The sequence below is a fragment of the Lissotriton vulgaris genome, chromosome 6 (assembly GCF_964263255.1).
Source record: "Lissotriton vulgaris chromosome 6, aLisVul1.2, whole genome shotgun sequence".
Classification (NCBI taxonomy): domain Eukaryota; kingdom Metazoa; phylum Chordata; class Amphibia; order Caudata; family Salamandridae; genus Lissotriton; species Lissotriton vulgaris.
Window position 1 is genome coordinate 1,822,644,854 of NC_141694.1, and position 15,306 is coordinate 1,822,660,159.

The 15,306-nt window shown below is 43.9% G+C and overlaps 1 pseudogene; it reads left to right on the forward strand.

Annotated features, from left to right (window-relative positions):
- LOC147709561 (fucolectin pseudogene) overlaps positions 1-15,306 on the forward strand; it is a 127,523-nt pseudogene that overhangs the window by 10,985 nt on the left and 101,232 nt on the right.

The window sequence follows — 15,306 nt, forward strand, 5'->3', positions numbered from 1 at the left end:
CACAGCAAGAGAAAATAAATGAAGTGATAATTACACAGTCATAGGTGTCTGAACATCCTCATTACCCTTAAGAGTCCAACATGGTAAACACAGCTAAAATTTCACATTGAAAAGTGATCAAACATTCTCCTGAGTCATAAAATGTCAAGGCCGTAATATACAAAGCAAAAATTCACAGACATGAAAAGTCAGAGCATTCAAATGGTCCAGGACGCTGGGCCACGGATCGACGGTTAGGCCATGGCATCAAGTGGCGAGGCCAGACTGAGGTAAGAATTTCTTCATTATGAGCCTTTTGTCTTCTTTCTGGAAGAGGAACGTGGAATGATTCATCCTGAGTTCTGGGGGGAGAGAGTTCCAGAACATTGGAGCCATAACAGAGAAGGCACGATTACCATGAGAACTTTTGTGTGGGTCAAGTCAACTAATGCAACCACAGCCAAGGGTGAGGATGATATAGACTACTGCTCAGGTCTCGATATTTGTCATGAGGTAGCCGCAGCCTGTGACACATCAGTACTAGACCTACTGAGAAGATTAACTGCCTGTGTGTTCATAAACCTTCCTCTTTCCTTCAATTGGGAATGTTACCATCATCAGCCTTGAGGAGAAACTCAGGCAGGGCTTTAGGGCAATGACCCACACACATAACAAAGTTCCCATTATCCCATTAACAAGTGAATAGGCTGGTGCACTTGAACCTCTTCAAGTTGATTCCACCTCCCATAGTGGGAGATGGGCCCTGCTGGTAAGAGCACACCTTTGGAAGGAGAACCAGTATGGGCTGTTCCTGACCTAAGACCTTGAAAGCAACTAGGCAAGGAATGAGGCATCTAAAACAGAGGACCTCACCGATCAAAAACATTTGCTCATGGCATAACATACATTATTATCAAAATGTCTGGAGCACATACTCGCTGTACACAGCTGAACTATTTTAGCTTCTCCAAGCCCTTACTATGACTATACACTTATTCTGTATAAAAACGACTCAATCCTGGAAAGCCTCATACTCCACCAAGATGAGAAGTGCTTTCGCTGCAGACATATAGTGCATAAAGAATGGACAAGAATATCACATTTAGGGGGTGAAAAATGTCTTGTTTAGAAGTGAAATATTTCATTGGCATAATAATTTGTCTATGATCATATTAGTCAGTAGTTGGGAGCAGAGATCGTGGGATTCGCTTAACTGCAGATTATTAAGAGTGTTTATACATTTTGGAAACCTACCTTTAGCAAGGAATCTACCATACATATATTGGAATTGAAGTGTGAATGTTGATAAAATTAAACTGTCATTTAAGTAGGGCAGAACTTTTCAAAATGAGGCACAACACTTAACATTTTGGGTACGCCTAGAAAATTATTGATATAAATACAGCCATGATTTACTCACATTTTGATTGTGTACTTGTGTGGCATTCGAGGGGATTCAATCAACTTTGCCACACAAAAGGCTTTTTGTGTCAAATGTTTACATGAGTGCAGCACCAAATTCTCTGCTCTGTGGCACACAAACTCACTTATCAGGGTGGGAACAGTTCAAACACAACTGTAATCCACACAAAGCCAGATCTACTTAACTAATGTGTCCTGCCTTTGCATGAAGTTATACCACCAAATGAAACCAGGAGCAAACAATGGCTATACAGAAAAGCCTTGGACATTTGCTTGCATACATGTAATTTCTGCAAAAATATCCACTTGACACAACTTGCCGGTAGCCTCTTGACATTGTGTTGAAGTTTGTACTGGAGGGCGTCATTGTATATATATTTCACAAAAGACACTACTAGCTTGCCTTAGCACTGTTGTGCAATGCTTAGAATCACACAAAAAAGGCATCATTGGCATGCAACTCTTTGAAAATATGGTGCTGTACTATTTTAACTGTTTGTCCAAGGCAGTGCAATGGAATATTTCAAATGAATATATAGCACTGTCCCATGTTTAGTTTATATATATCACAGGGTTGCACCACATCTCTATGTTTCTGAACAAGAGAGTAGCCAGAAAATGAACATACTCCCCGAATTTGAAGTAAAGCTCCCATGGCACCAACTATATGAGCCCAACCCCCCCTAGACGAACTCCCTTGTCTCTTCCATTCAAGCATCCTTTCACCCTTCCACCTATCTATTGATATCCACTATTTCACCGTTACATTGTATCAGACATTCAGTTTTTCATCAGTCATTCATTCTTCCCCATTACATTCAAGAGATCCATCTATTCAGTCTGCCATCCATCCATCCATCCACCCACTCTGTCATCCCTCTCTCCAGTCTGCCATCTATCCATCATTCACTTTGCATCCAGCCGTTATCCAATTTACCATCAATCCATTCATTCTACCATTTATCCTCTCTGCCATCCACCCATCCACTCTATCATCTATCTACTCATTCATCCATCCCTCTAGCCATCCATCATCATCCATCCATCCACTGTGCCATTTATCTACACACTCAGCCATCCGTCTAGCCATCCATCATCTATCCATCCACTCTGCCATCCATCCACTCTGCCATCCATTCAGACATCCATCTACTCTGTCATCCATTCATTCATTCATCCACTCTGCCATACATCACCTGTCCATTCACCTATCTATCCAGTTTATCTCTGCCATCTATCCATGTCTTACCTCTGCCATCCTTTCACATGTTAATCCACCTTATTCATTCGCTCTCTCATCTATACAGCTATTTACTCTGCCATTGTTTCACCTATCCTTCCATTTATCTATCCATCCATCGCATTGCCATCCATCCTGGTCTTACCTCTGCCATCCTTTCACATGCCGTTCCACCTATTAATGTGCTATCTCATACATTAATTCCATGCATCCTTTCACCCTCTCATCCATCTACCCACCCATTCATCCACCTGCTCATACACCCATCTTCCTTCCTTTCACCCATCCTTTAAACATTCCTTATTTTTTTCCTTTTTCTCTTTACCCATCTTTGGTCTTCCTTTCTCCTGTTAGCTTTTTGTTTAGGCAGTATTCCTTTATTGCCTTCATTGTGACATTTTGTCTGCCCAGGTGCAGACAGAATAGGAGTACAAAGAACTACAGCCGCTGTAGCTGCTGAAGCAACACAACCCCCCTGTTTCTTAGCGGTGCTAGCTCCAGCTTATTCACTAATGTGTACTTATCAAGTTATTGCATGCCCACATAGACATTCTGGGTTAATTCAAAACAGGCACACTCCTTCCTTCAGCGTGATATGGCTTCCGGACTCTTTAAGCATGTAACATGAGTAAGAGGAGTCTTAGACTGCCCACTGAATTGTGATCATCCACAACAGGTGTGTTTGAATATTTACAGCCAGCCAGGGAAGACTTTTCAAGAGTGGCTGAACATCCCAATAACTCCACACTATCTCTGTGGAGACTTGAACATGTTAGTAACCACACATTATTTATGGGGAGATTTGAACATTATATTCATACAGTATCTTTGTGGGGGCTTGAGTAAGATTAATTTCACACACAATCTGTGTGAGCTTTTGAACAGTCCTATCATCACACACTATTTGTGTGGGCACTTAAACATCATAATCTTCACACACAATTGTTGAGGTGACTAAAACATGATTACCTTCACACACATTCTCTTTGAAATCTTAAACATTCCTATATTCACACACTATCTCTGTGGCTGCCTGAACACCATTTACTTCACACACAATCTTTTTGAGACTTGACCATTCCTAAATCCTCATTATGATGTTGGTCGGAAGCATCTGACCAACAGTCGGATTCCCCTAGAAGTTGTTGAAAACTATCTGCCCGACTCAGTCAGAAACAAATCCAACTGACCGATAATGATGCTCGCGGTCGGAAGGTGAATTACAAATTGGTTCTCACCGGCATTTGGAGAATCCGAGTCAGTCGGAACTGATTCCTACAGGTCAACTGCCAGCGTTTCTGCCTGACAGGTTTCCATGTCGGATTCCAACAGCCTTTCCGACTTGGTCTGTCTGACACAAAAAGGCTGTTGGAAACTTACTTTGGGGGCCCCTACCAGTCCCCCTTCATCCTGAGTCCTCCGGTTGGGGCTCGAGGGGATATCCAAGGGACCCCCCTGTGAAACCAGGCACAGTGTGGCAGGCACCATGGGGTGCCCGCAACAGGGAGCAAGGTTTTCCGCAGACACCCATTTTCCCAATAGGAGCCTGTGTTGTCGGTCGGAACACAGGCTCACATTGAAGTCAATGGGAGTCCTTCCAAACGGTGTTTGGAAGTATTGTAATCAGTCTGGAGCAACCACCGACCGCGAGTCAGCCGGAACTAAATACAACAAGGAGTTGGGCGGTTTAGTTCGGACCAAGATTGTAATGAGGCCCTTAGTATGTGCAGGGCTGAACATGCCTATAATGCATGTTTGAATGCAAACAATTGTACCTTTACATGCTATGAGTGTAAGGACATGGTGATTATCTTTAAACACTGTCACTGTAAGGACTCTAAGACTACTATAGTTGCACACTATCTCTGTGGGGACTTGAAAATAATAATGAACACACACTGTCTTTGTGGCTGCTTGAACATCCCAGTAACCACACACTATGTCTATGGAGAGATTTGACCATTATATTCACACACTATCTTTGTGGGGAGTTGAATATGATTAAACTTCACACACAATCTGTGGGAGGTCTTGAACATTCACACATGTCCTGATTCACAAAGGTAAACTTACACTTTTGTGTAAGTTTATTACATTTTGCAATTCACAAAGCAATTTTACAAGTAGTATTGTTACAACTCCTTACCTTTGTATGTGTGGAATCTGTGCCACGAGTTTAGAGGCTCTGCAGTCTTAGGGATACTACTCATAAAATGCCTTTGTGAATTGCAAAAAATGGTAAGCTTAAACAAAAGTTTAATTTTACCATTATGAATCAGTACCACAGTATCTCTGTGACCTAGAACAGCATTTTAGTGGAGACTTGAGCATGATCATCAACCACTATCTGTATGGCGACTTGAACATGATCCTTCACACAAAATAGCTGTGAGGTCTTGAACTTTCCTGTAATCGCTTAATTTCTTTGGTGACTTAAACATCATTATCTACACACAGTATCTTTGTGGAGACTTGAACATCATCTTCATGCTCTATCTTTGTAGGAACTTCATCATCATTGTCTTCTCACACCATCTCTTTGAGGTCTTGATCGTACCTATAAAAACACACAATCATTGGAATACTTGAAAATCCCTATAATCACTCATAGAGTCAGGTAAAATATATATAAACTCAAGAGCAATTCAAACATCCTCATAATTATTTTTGTAATCCAATATTTCCCGCCTTCTTTTCTCATTCTCTGGGACTTCCTCTTGGAGGTCCTCAATTCACTCAAGGAAGTCTGTGTTGGATTTCAACAAGAAAACTACAGTTTCTCTGCCCCCTGACCATCCGCCCACCATCCTAATGTGCCAGGCGGATGGTCGGTGCTAAAAGACCTTTCAACACTAATCCGACGGGCTCAAGGAGCCCCTCCAGATTGTGGGAAGGTCTGTCATGCCTACAATGCCTGCTCAGGCACCACCAAAGGCATTACAATGCCAGTTTCCCCTGGCCCTTTCAGGGTGGTGAACTAGCCATGAAAAGGCTGGTGTAAAGGGACATTGAGGGCCTCTAGTGGGTCCCTTTACCCCCTGTCCTCCAAACATGGTGCTGGGTATGCATGGGCGAATTTTGGGAATCTGGCGTTCGGGAATTTTGCGAATTTGTGAACTAACAATCCGCAAAATCCGCGAATTCTCGCGAATTTGCAGATTTTTTTTGTGTGTTCGCAAGGATTTTTGCCAGTTTGCGAGGGTTTTGTACCAGTTTGCAATTGCGAACTTACATGTCGGCTCGCAACAGTCGCGATTATGTTGTTTCCACGTCTGGTTCATCATCACAGGTTCCCAGCACCCTCTGTTTCACCCCTGCCACCCTCTGTTTCACCCATGCCACCCTCTGGTACATCAATGCCACCCTCTGGTTCATCATCACTGTAGATAATGGGGGAAAAAGCAAGCACACCTGCCCTGCTTCAACTGACATGAATTAATTTGAGGTTGATTTATTAATGTGTCACTGTTTTAAAATTCAAGTCTGGCACCTGCTTCCTTATCTGTAATTTGCTTTCTGTTGCAGTGCAATTTTTTTTCCAGGACCTTTGTGGCCTACTTGTAGATATTCTATGAGCCTGCTGTGAGGGTCAGAGCAGGGTCATACAATTGTTGCAACTAGCAACTGAACTCTGGAGGGGCCCCAGTCAGGAAGCACTACAGGGAATGGTTACTAATGATGAGTTTGAACTTTTGCACCTGCTGAATGCTTTCACTTTTGCAAAACTCGTTTTTCTGCAGAACAGCATTACAGCAACTGTAATGCCCCAAACAAGCTTACTTGTGAAAGTTGATTTCTAATTCAAAATTGATCCAAAGAAAGTCAAAAGGACTCAAATCCAAAAAAGTGCAGGCAATTGTCAACCTGAGGAGTTATTCTGATAATAATCATCATTTTCAGATGGTCTATGCTGCTTGCTAGTGGATTTCTTGTGCAGAATTGCAATTTTTGTAATTTCGCGAGTGCGAGATTGTTGCTGCCCACCGCACCTACATGTTCGCAATTGCGAACTTACACCGCACGCCGCAAAATTGTATCACCAAGAAAAAAATTCCGCTGCGTGCGAATTTGCGGGTTTTCGGTAAATTCGCGAGCGTTCGCGGATTGCGAATTGACCTAAATCCGCAAAATCCGCGAACGGAAAGGATTTTCCGCCCATGCTTAGTGCTGGGGGCACCTATGTTGGCCCCCTACATATTCCTGTACCCCTGAACCATGTGGGAGGCACTGAATGGTACCTACCTCATAGTTCCAGGTATATGAAAATGCAGGTCATGCTACAATACAAAAATACATTTTGCAACCACCTTGAAGGCGGTGGCATTGTAATACAGGATGCGGGACCAGCGACAGCTTGTCGGGGAGTCCCATCCCGATACAACGCCGGTCGGACGTGAGTACGTCTGCCACCATAATCAGCCCCTAAGATCCTGAGATAAGAAGTAATTACATGCCCATCCCTTTACTACCTGGGGTTATCAAAATTTTGGAAAAAATAATCTATACAAATATTACAGATTATTTGGAAATTAATAACATTCTTCATAGCCCAGACATGGTTTCGTGCTGGAACAGCTCTTTTGAGGGTCCCAGAAGCACTGATCCTTTTGATACAGTCTCCTACACTATTCTTCTCCATCCATTCGAAGAAGCTGGTATCACAGGAACAGCCCTTAGGTGGCTTTCCTCATTCTTGGACAAGTGCAATTTTCAGGTAAGTGAGGGCCCATTCATGTCATCTAGTCATCAGTTGCTTTGTGGAGTTCTGCAGGGCTCAGCACTTTTTAACATTTATACCTGCCCATTGGAAGACGTTATTTGTTCTGACAGCCTGAAGATGGTATCCTAGGCAGTCTATACCCAGTTAATTGTCACATTGGCACAAGACGTGGATACCATTGCCGCTGGGCATAAAAGCTGTCTGGAAAATGTGTACAAATGGATGTCAGCCTGTAGCCTAAAGATGAATGAGTTCTTGATACTAAGGATCATACCAACACTCTGCAATCATATTTTTTGGGCATCTTCTCTTGGTGAACGCCCAGTCCACGAAGTCAGAATTAAAAAGTCTACAGATGGGTCTTGACAATAGGCTACCAATGGACTACCAAGCAAAAAAAAAGGTGACTGGTAACTGTTTTTAGTCTTTTAAAAGCCCTGAGAAAGGTGCTGGAATGGCTCCCAATAGAGGCACAAAGAACTGTGATTCAAGGCCTGATTCAGTTGCACCCTGACTAAGGCCATTCGCTTTTTTTAGGTAGTACCAATCAGTGATTAAAAAACTTAAAATCATTCAGAACACCACTACCAGAGTATCCCGAAAATATGTTCAGCAGATGCTATGTCAAGACTAGTCACTGGGTGCCTATAAGCTCAGGATGCAATTTAAGGCTTTATGCATTATTTATTGTGCAAAGCATAATACAAGTCCTCAGGTCCTTTGGTAATTGGCCACTATTTATCAGGCCAAAAGGGACTTGATGCCAAATAATCTTGAGTTGTTCCTTTTCCCAAGGATTAAGAGAGCCAGGAGTGGGGGTTGGTCTTTAACCTACCTTGCACCCAAGCTTTGGAATGCTCTGCCCACTAGCCTCTCATGACAGAAAAATAAAATAAAATCCATACTGGAATCAGGCATTCCAAGGGTGTGTGCATTGCGCAATTTTCCTGTCAAAACTTTGATGATCTCTAAGCAATCGTCATTAAATGGTACCAGGTCCCTGACATCCATGTGTTAGTCTTACTAAAGGCTCTGCAATCAAGGAAAAGTTTGGAATCCATTGATGACAGAAGACAACAATTCCCAAGAGCATCCTCACCATCGTCTAGGTGATAGGAGGATTCGTCTTTAGAATTGCAAAAGCACATACTTTTGAGACTTTTCATGCCTCTTTCTCTTTGTGATGACTAAGATTACTTACTTCATTATAACAATGCTGCATCTTTGTGGAGAAAACCCTGTGACCGTTGTCAGCTAGATGATTCAATAGTACAATTGTGTAATGTTAGAACCGGCTGTCTCTAGTTGGCAGAGGTATGCACTTCTGACAAATAGGGACACACCTTTTCTAGTCAGGGCAAGGGGATCACACCCTTTGATAACCCCTGCTCACCCCCTTGGTAGCTTGGCAGAGCAGACAGGCTTATCTCAGAGGCTGTGTGTTGAGCATTTATGACCACATGCAGTAATAAAGTGAATACACTACAAATGGACACGACACAGTAGTATTATAAAAATGAGGATTTTTATATAAGGGTTAGCACAAGACCAAATAACGACAAAAATATACCACAATCTTAATAAATACTCTTGGAAGGAAAAATAATAGTTCAAGTGTAGTTTCTTCTTAGCACAAAGTCTTTATTATCAAAAGCAACTCTTCTTCTTGGAAACACAGTACTTGGCAACAATGTAACTCACACGGGAGTCACACGACGTCGAGGCAAAGGTAATCCAAAGGGTTCAGCGTCGACCGCGAGGAGCGCTACGTCGAGCCCGGAGTCACACGGACCCCCAACAACACAGTACCTTAGGAAAATGAAGCACACGATGATCAGCGGCGTCAAGCAATCCGGCGTCGCGTCTTCGGTGTCGATCAGGCCTCAGTAGTCGTCGATGTCGATGATGCTGTTGCAAGAGTGAGCAGCGCTACCGGCGTCGAGAGGGCACAAAGTCGATGCGATCAGCAGCGGTGCAGACACGAGGTCCCTTGGAGCTGGAGCCGAACTCACTACTCACTGGCGTTGCTGCTGCCGTCGATCGGGCCCGGCGGCCGGCGTCGAGGAAGCGGGACACTGGAGCCGTTACTCACGATGTCGAGCTGGATTCGTCGACGTCCTTCGCCGTCGAGATTGCTGGTTTCTTTCAGAGGCGCCGGATTCTCAAGTTCCAGCAAATAGCACTTTTAGCAGATGAAGTCCTTTAGCCCTGTGACTTCAACAGGAGGCTGGCACTCTTCCAACCCTTGGAGATTTTCTCAGCAAAGCTTGAGAGTACACACACGGTTCCTCTCTCCTGGTTCCTTGGCAAAAATAAAGAAGCAATGCAGCAAAGAAGCAAAGAAGCAAGCAACCCAGCAAACAGCACACTGGCAGAAGGGGTAGGCAAGTCCTTGGATCAGCAGGCTTCTTGTCCTTGATTTCAGGGTTCATTGTCAGAAGTGATCTAAATTCTTGGTTCAGGGGTCCTTTTCTTATACCCCTTTTTGGCTTTGATCCCTTTGTCCGTGCAGGGGGATTTCCCAACATCCTGGGTCTATTGTGGGTGGAGCCAGGCAGAGGCACCTGGACTATTCACTGAGCAGGGCTGGGTCCTCAGACGCCCAGCAGGAGGTGGAGCCAGCATTGTCACTGGCAGGAGCAGAGCTATCGGCCTCCTGGTAGGAGGTGGGGCTAGGATCGTCCATGGCAGGCACAGAGCCATCAGTCGCCTGGCAGGAGGTGGAGCCAGCATTGTATCAGGTAGGGCAGGCTATCAGCAACTACTCTCCCCCTACTCTCAACGCAAATGTCCCACTCATCCCACACTGACTCATCAGATCTCCGGAGCCACCCCTCTCCTGTCATACACACACCAAACCAGCAGAAACCAGAAATAGTTAGACACGAAAATAGCTACTTTCTAAAAGTGCTAGTTTAAAACCCAGAGTCCAAGAACCATTCACACAAACGGATGTGTTATTAAACCCTGAGTTCAGGGATACCAAACTCGACATTGCACCATGCTCCCCGAGCCAGCTAGGATTATAGCATTAATAATCCTGGCAGCCCATTCTAACTAATGGAGAGCAGGTTACCTCGTAATAGTGAAAAACGAATATGGCTGTAATTCACTATTAGGACATGCCAACTTGGTCAGGCCTGTCCTACCTTATACTTAGAATGCACCCTGCCCGTGGGCCTACCATAGGGGTGACTAACATGAAGTTAAGGGAAGGTTTAGGGACTGGCAAGTATTTATTTATTTATTTATTTATTTCGAAAGTTTTATATAGCGCGGACAAGATCCTTGCGGATATCAGAGCGCTTTACAAAGAGTACATGGGGGAGCATAGTCAGACTGTTACATCCATAGGTTACATAGTATAAATGGTACAAATAAGTGGAAGCAAAGACAACCTGTGTGTAAAATATTACAAGTAAATGGCTACAAAGTCCAACATGTGAACAATCAGACAATTCCTAAAAATAATCAAGGTTGAGTGAGAGACTACGACGGTAGGGTGGAGGACCCGTTGGGCGGGGAGGTGCAGAAACCACACTAGACAAGGTAGGATGCAACAGCCAAGGGCAGCTTGGCTATGCCAAAGTTCAGCCAATTGCAGCCCGACTCTGACAGCAACCAACCAACAACAGCAACTTTCTGTGGTTAGATCTCACCAATCCAAGCACGACTCCTCAGCTGACTAACCTTGCATTAGAACACAATTGCACAGGTAATGTCAATGAACACAAATAAAGGAAATAAAAATGTAAATAAGAAAAAATCATTACGTTGAAGAAAACAAATCTTGCAAATAACTTTCCAACTTTATTGAGTGTAATAACATTCTCCAAGACTCTCAATCGGGCTTTCGCACGAATTTTAGCTCTGATTCAACCCTTCTCAAGGTCACTGATGCCATCAGGGAGGTTTTGGATACTGGAGGGAAGGCCATTTTGGTTATGCTGGATCTGTCGGCGGCTTTCGACACTGTCCCTCATGAAGGTCTCCTTTTAAGACTCCAGGAGATCGGTTTTCGAGGGACGGTGTTGAATTGGTTTAAGTCATTTCTGACCGGCCGCCGGCATTTGGTCTGGGCACCTCCGTTTTCCGCTGAAATGCCGCCGCTGGAGGTAGGGGTGCCGCAGGCTTCTATTCTGACCCCTGCGCTTTTTAACATCTACATGGCCCCCTTGGTGGCGGTTGCGGAATCTTTTGGTGCCCAGATCAGAACCTATGCGGATGACACCCAGCTGCTCTTCACATTTGATAAGGGCAAGGACTTCGACGGCCAGCGGATTAGAGACTGTTTGGGAGCTGTCTTTGCCTGGTTCCAGTGTCACAGCTTAAAATGCAATTCCGATAAATCGGAATTGTTTTTTTTGGATGTCCTCCTGATCCTGGCTGGAAGGCCTGGTGGCCTTTAGACATGTTTCCACCGGGTGTTGCTTCTTCTAAAGCCAAAAATGTAGGCGTTGTGGTAGATGATGGCCTCACCTTTGGCCCCCAGATCATTGGACTGATTGGCAAATGCTTCGGCCTTTTAAAGATGCTGCGGAAATTTCTTTTGCTGCTCTCGCTGAAGCATAGAAAGATTATCGTGCAGGCCTTGATAGGTTTGTGTCTGGATTACGCGAACGTTCTCTATCTTGGCCTGCCGAAATATCTTTTGGCCCGACTGCAGATTGTGCAGAACTCTGCGGCTAGAGCCATTTTTGGCCTCCAGCGTAGAGCTGGAGCCACAGAGTTGCTAAAGAAATTGCACTGGCTTCCAGTCGCTAAGAGGATCGCTTTCAAGGCGCTTATTTTTGCCTTCAAGTCCCTTCATTGGATAGGCCCCAAATATCTTCAGAAATGCTTGGCTTTTTATGTGCCTCGCAGGACGCTACGATCTGCGTCTTTATTCAAAGCCTTGATTCCCCCTATCCGCCTGACTAGAATCGGAGGCCGCTCCTTTCGATTTCCAGCGCCTCAAGGTTGGAACGACCTGCCTGTTCTGCTCAGGAAAGCTGATGACTTGCTCTCCTTTAGAAAAGGACTTAAAACCTGGCTTTTCACTCAGTAATGGTTGTTCGATTCCTTTCTTTTTATGTCCGTTGTGCTATGTTCTTTCTATTCCTTAGGCTCTTTGCCAAAGCGCCGGGACACTCCTAGGAGTAGCCGTGCACTATAAAAGAGCATTTTTAACATAACATAACATAACATAACATAAAAATAAAACCAGTACCTCTGTGGCACTTGTCACATTAAATTCACACTAAAGCAGACTCCTGTCCAATAGCAATTCACTTTCGGCTAGTGTATTTACTCTTGTGCACCAAAGGGCAAATGTCCCCAACCTAAATTAGGCACACAAACCCCTGAAAAGGAAAACTTGTTCATTCAGAAAAAGGGACCTATCTGTATGTATATAGAGTCTTGAAAGTCACAGTTATGTTATGTCATGTTACAGTGATTTCTAGTGTGCACAGCTACTCAAGAGTGTCCCAGCGCGAGGATCCAGTAGTGGAAACATTATGCAACTTGGGAAATTATCCTTACGTAAACAGCAGAGTTTTAAGTCTTTTCTTGAACATGGAGGGGTCATGGATGCTGCACAGTTCAAGGGGGAGAGAGTTCCAAGCTTCGGCTGCTTTGAAGAATAGAGAGCTGCCTCCAATTCTTGTCCGCCGAAAGCGAGGGATCGCAGCTAAGCACTGTGAAGCGGAAAGCAGATCCCTTTGTGGGATATAAAAACGAAACCGCTTCCTCAGATAGAGGGGCCCTAAGCCATAGAGGGTTGAGTGGGCCATCGTGAGTAACCTAAATTTCACTCTTTGGGCCACTGGTAGCCAGTGTAGATCCTGCAATGGTATTTGATGCTGGACCTGCACGGAATACCTATCAGAACTCTGGCTGCAGTTATCTGTATTACCTAGAGTTTCTAAAGCTGGTATCCTGGTAGGCCAATATGAAGTGCACTGGCATAGTCAAGGCGGCTAAAGATCAGAGTGCACACAACAATTTCTTTGGCGGACCTGGGTAACAGAGGAAGAAACCGCCCAAGAGACTTCAATGTGCCAAAACATTGACCGGTAAGTTTTTTTAAATGTGTAGAGAACCTGAGATTTTCCTCAATCCCAACGCCCAGGTACTTCACTGCCTGTCCCGAAGAGCTGGGAAGTGGATATTCTGTTGGCCAAAGTGCTTCCCTGAACTGTGGGGGAAAGGATCTGAATAGGAGGAGTTCGGAATTGTCCTCATTGCACTTTACCTGGGCTCTGCAAGCCATTTGAAAACGGCTGATAAACAGTGTTTAGCTTTCCCTGGGAAATATCTGAGGCCTTCCAAGTGATGAGGAGCTGAGTATCATCTGCATAGGTGATGATTTTTGCTCCCAGCTCCTCAGCCAGATATACCAGAGGGGTGACATATACATTAAAAAGGAGGGGGCTCAGGGTAGAGCCCTGAGGTACTCTAGTAGTACCCTTATGTGTGTTGGATGAGGAAGGAGGTAGCCACACTTGCTGTGACCTGTCAGCAAAAAATGGTTTAATCCAGTCCCATGCAGGGCCGATGACACCAATATTCGCGAGCGTGCTAATAGCAGTGAGTGTGGCACCGTGTTGAAGGCCGCAGAGAGGTCCAATAGGATCCAAGCATTCTCTAATGGCTTTTGATACTTCCGCAAGCACCGTCTTCATGCTATAAGTAGTTCTAAACCCTGACTGAGCGGGATGTAATGATCCTGAGGTCTCTACAAACTTGGCCAACTGCTTGAAAACCGCCTTTTCACATACCATAGCTACTGCTGGAAGGAGGGAAATAGGGCTAGAGTTGGCACTGTTGGCCAGGTCAAGAGTCTTTTAATTGTTTGCAGTATTTATGATGTAAAAACCTCTAGCATAGGGGCACTGATTTCTAAACACCCTTGTGTACCCGGTAAATGCATTAATGAAAAACTATGCTTTTAGATAAACATGTTTTACCGCTGGGTATTATACTAGTGACGTAACCCCTACAGGCCTCTTCTAACCTAATGCGCTTTTCTACTTTCAGGTGAGAATGTGGCTCTTGGTGGTCGAGCCACACAATCCAGTATTCTTCTTCACGACGTCTTCAACGCAGGTTTCATGTCCCATGCGATCAATGCAATAGATGGAAATACGGATTCGGTTTTTTCCCATGGATCCTGCACCCATACAGAGAAGGATGATGGTCCCTGGTGGAGGGTGGATTTATTGAGCACATATAAAGTTAATGCCATTTCTGTCACTGCCAGAAATAACTTTTCGCAAAGGCTGAATGGAACAGATATTCTTGTCGGGAATTCACTCACGAACAATGGAAATGATAATGCAAAGTAAAGTTAAAAGTTTGTTCAATTTTAGTTGTTGTTTATAGACAACAGATGCTTGTATTTTAGATCTGTGTTGTGATATTTGTATTCCAACATTTGCAGCTTCAAACCTACTTTCAATGAGAGTAATGTGTGCAGTCTCTAACTTGAAATTATGTATTTACTGTCCCAGAAGTGAAGAACTTAACAAGTCCCAATATTCAACTCTTGAAAAGCACTCTTGTATATTGCCCTCATAACTCAAAGTGCCAAATGCTTAGAAAGGTATACAATGTTAAATACACAGTGAAAACAAGAAATTAAAAAAAACATTACTTGATGTTTAAAAATTGAACAATTTATTACAAATCATTAAAATAGATGTTAGATATCATCAGTACAGTCCCATACATTAAAAATTATGTGTTATTTGTTAAAAAAATGTGCCACTACACATATAGAACAATAAAAAATCACAACGTTCAGAGTTGTCAAAGTTGTCGACCCAGCATTTCGGTGTATATGAGGGCAATATACAAGAGGGATTTTCAAGAGTTGAATATTGGGACTTGTTAAGTTCTTCACTTCTATTCTCCTTGTCCCGAAGTGGATTAATAAGAAGACCTCCCTTTTTCGTTTACTTTA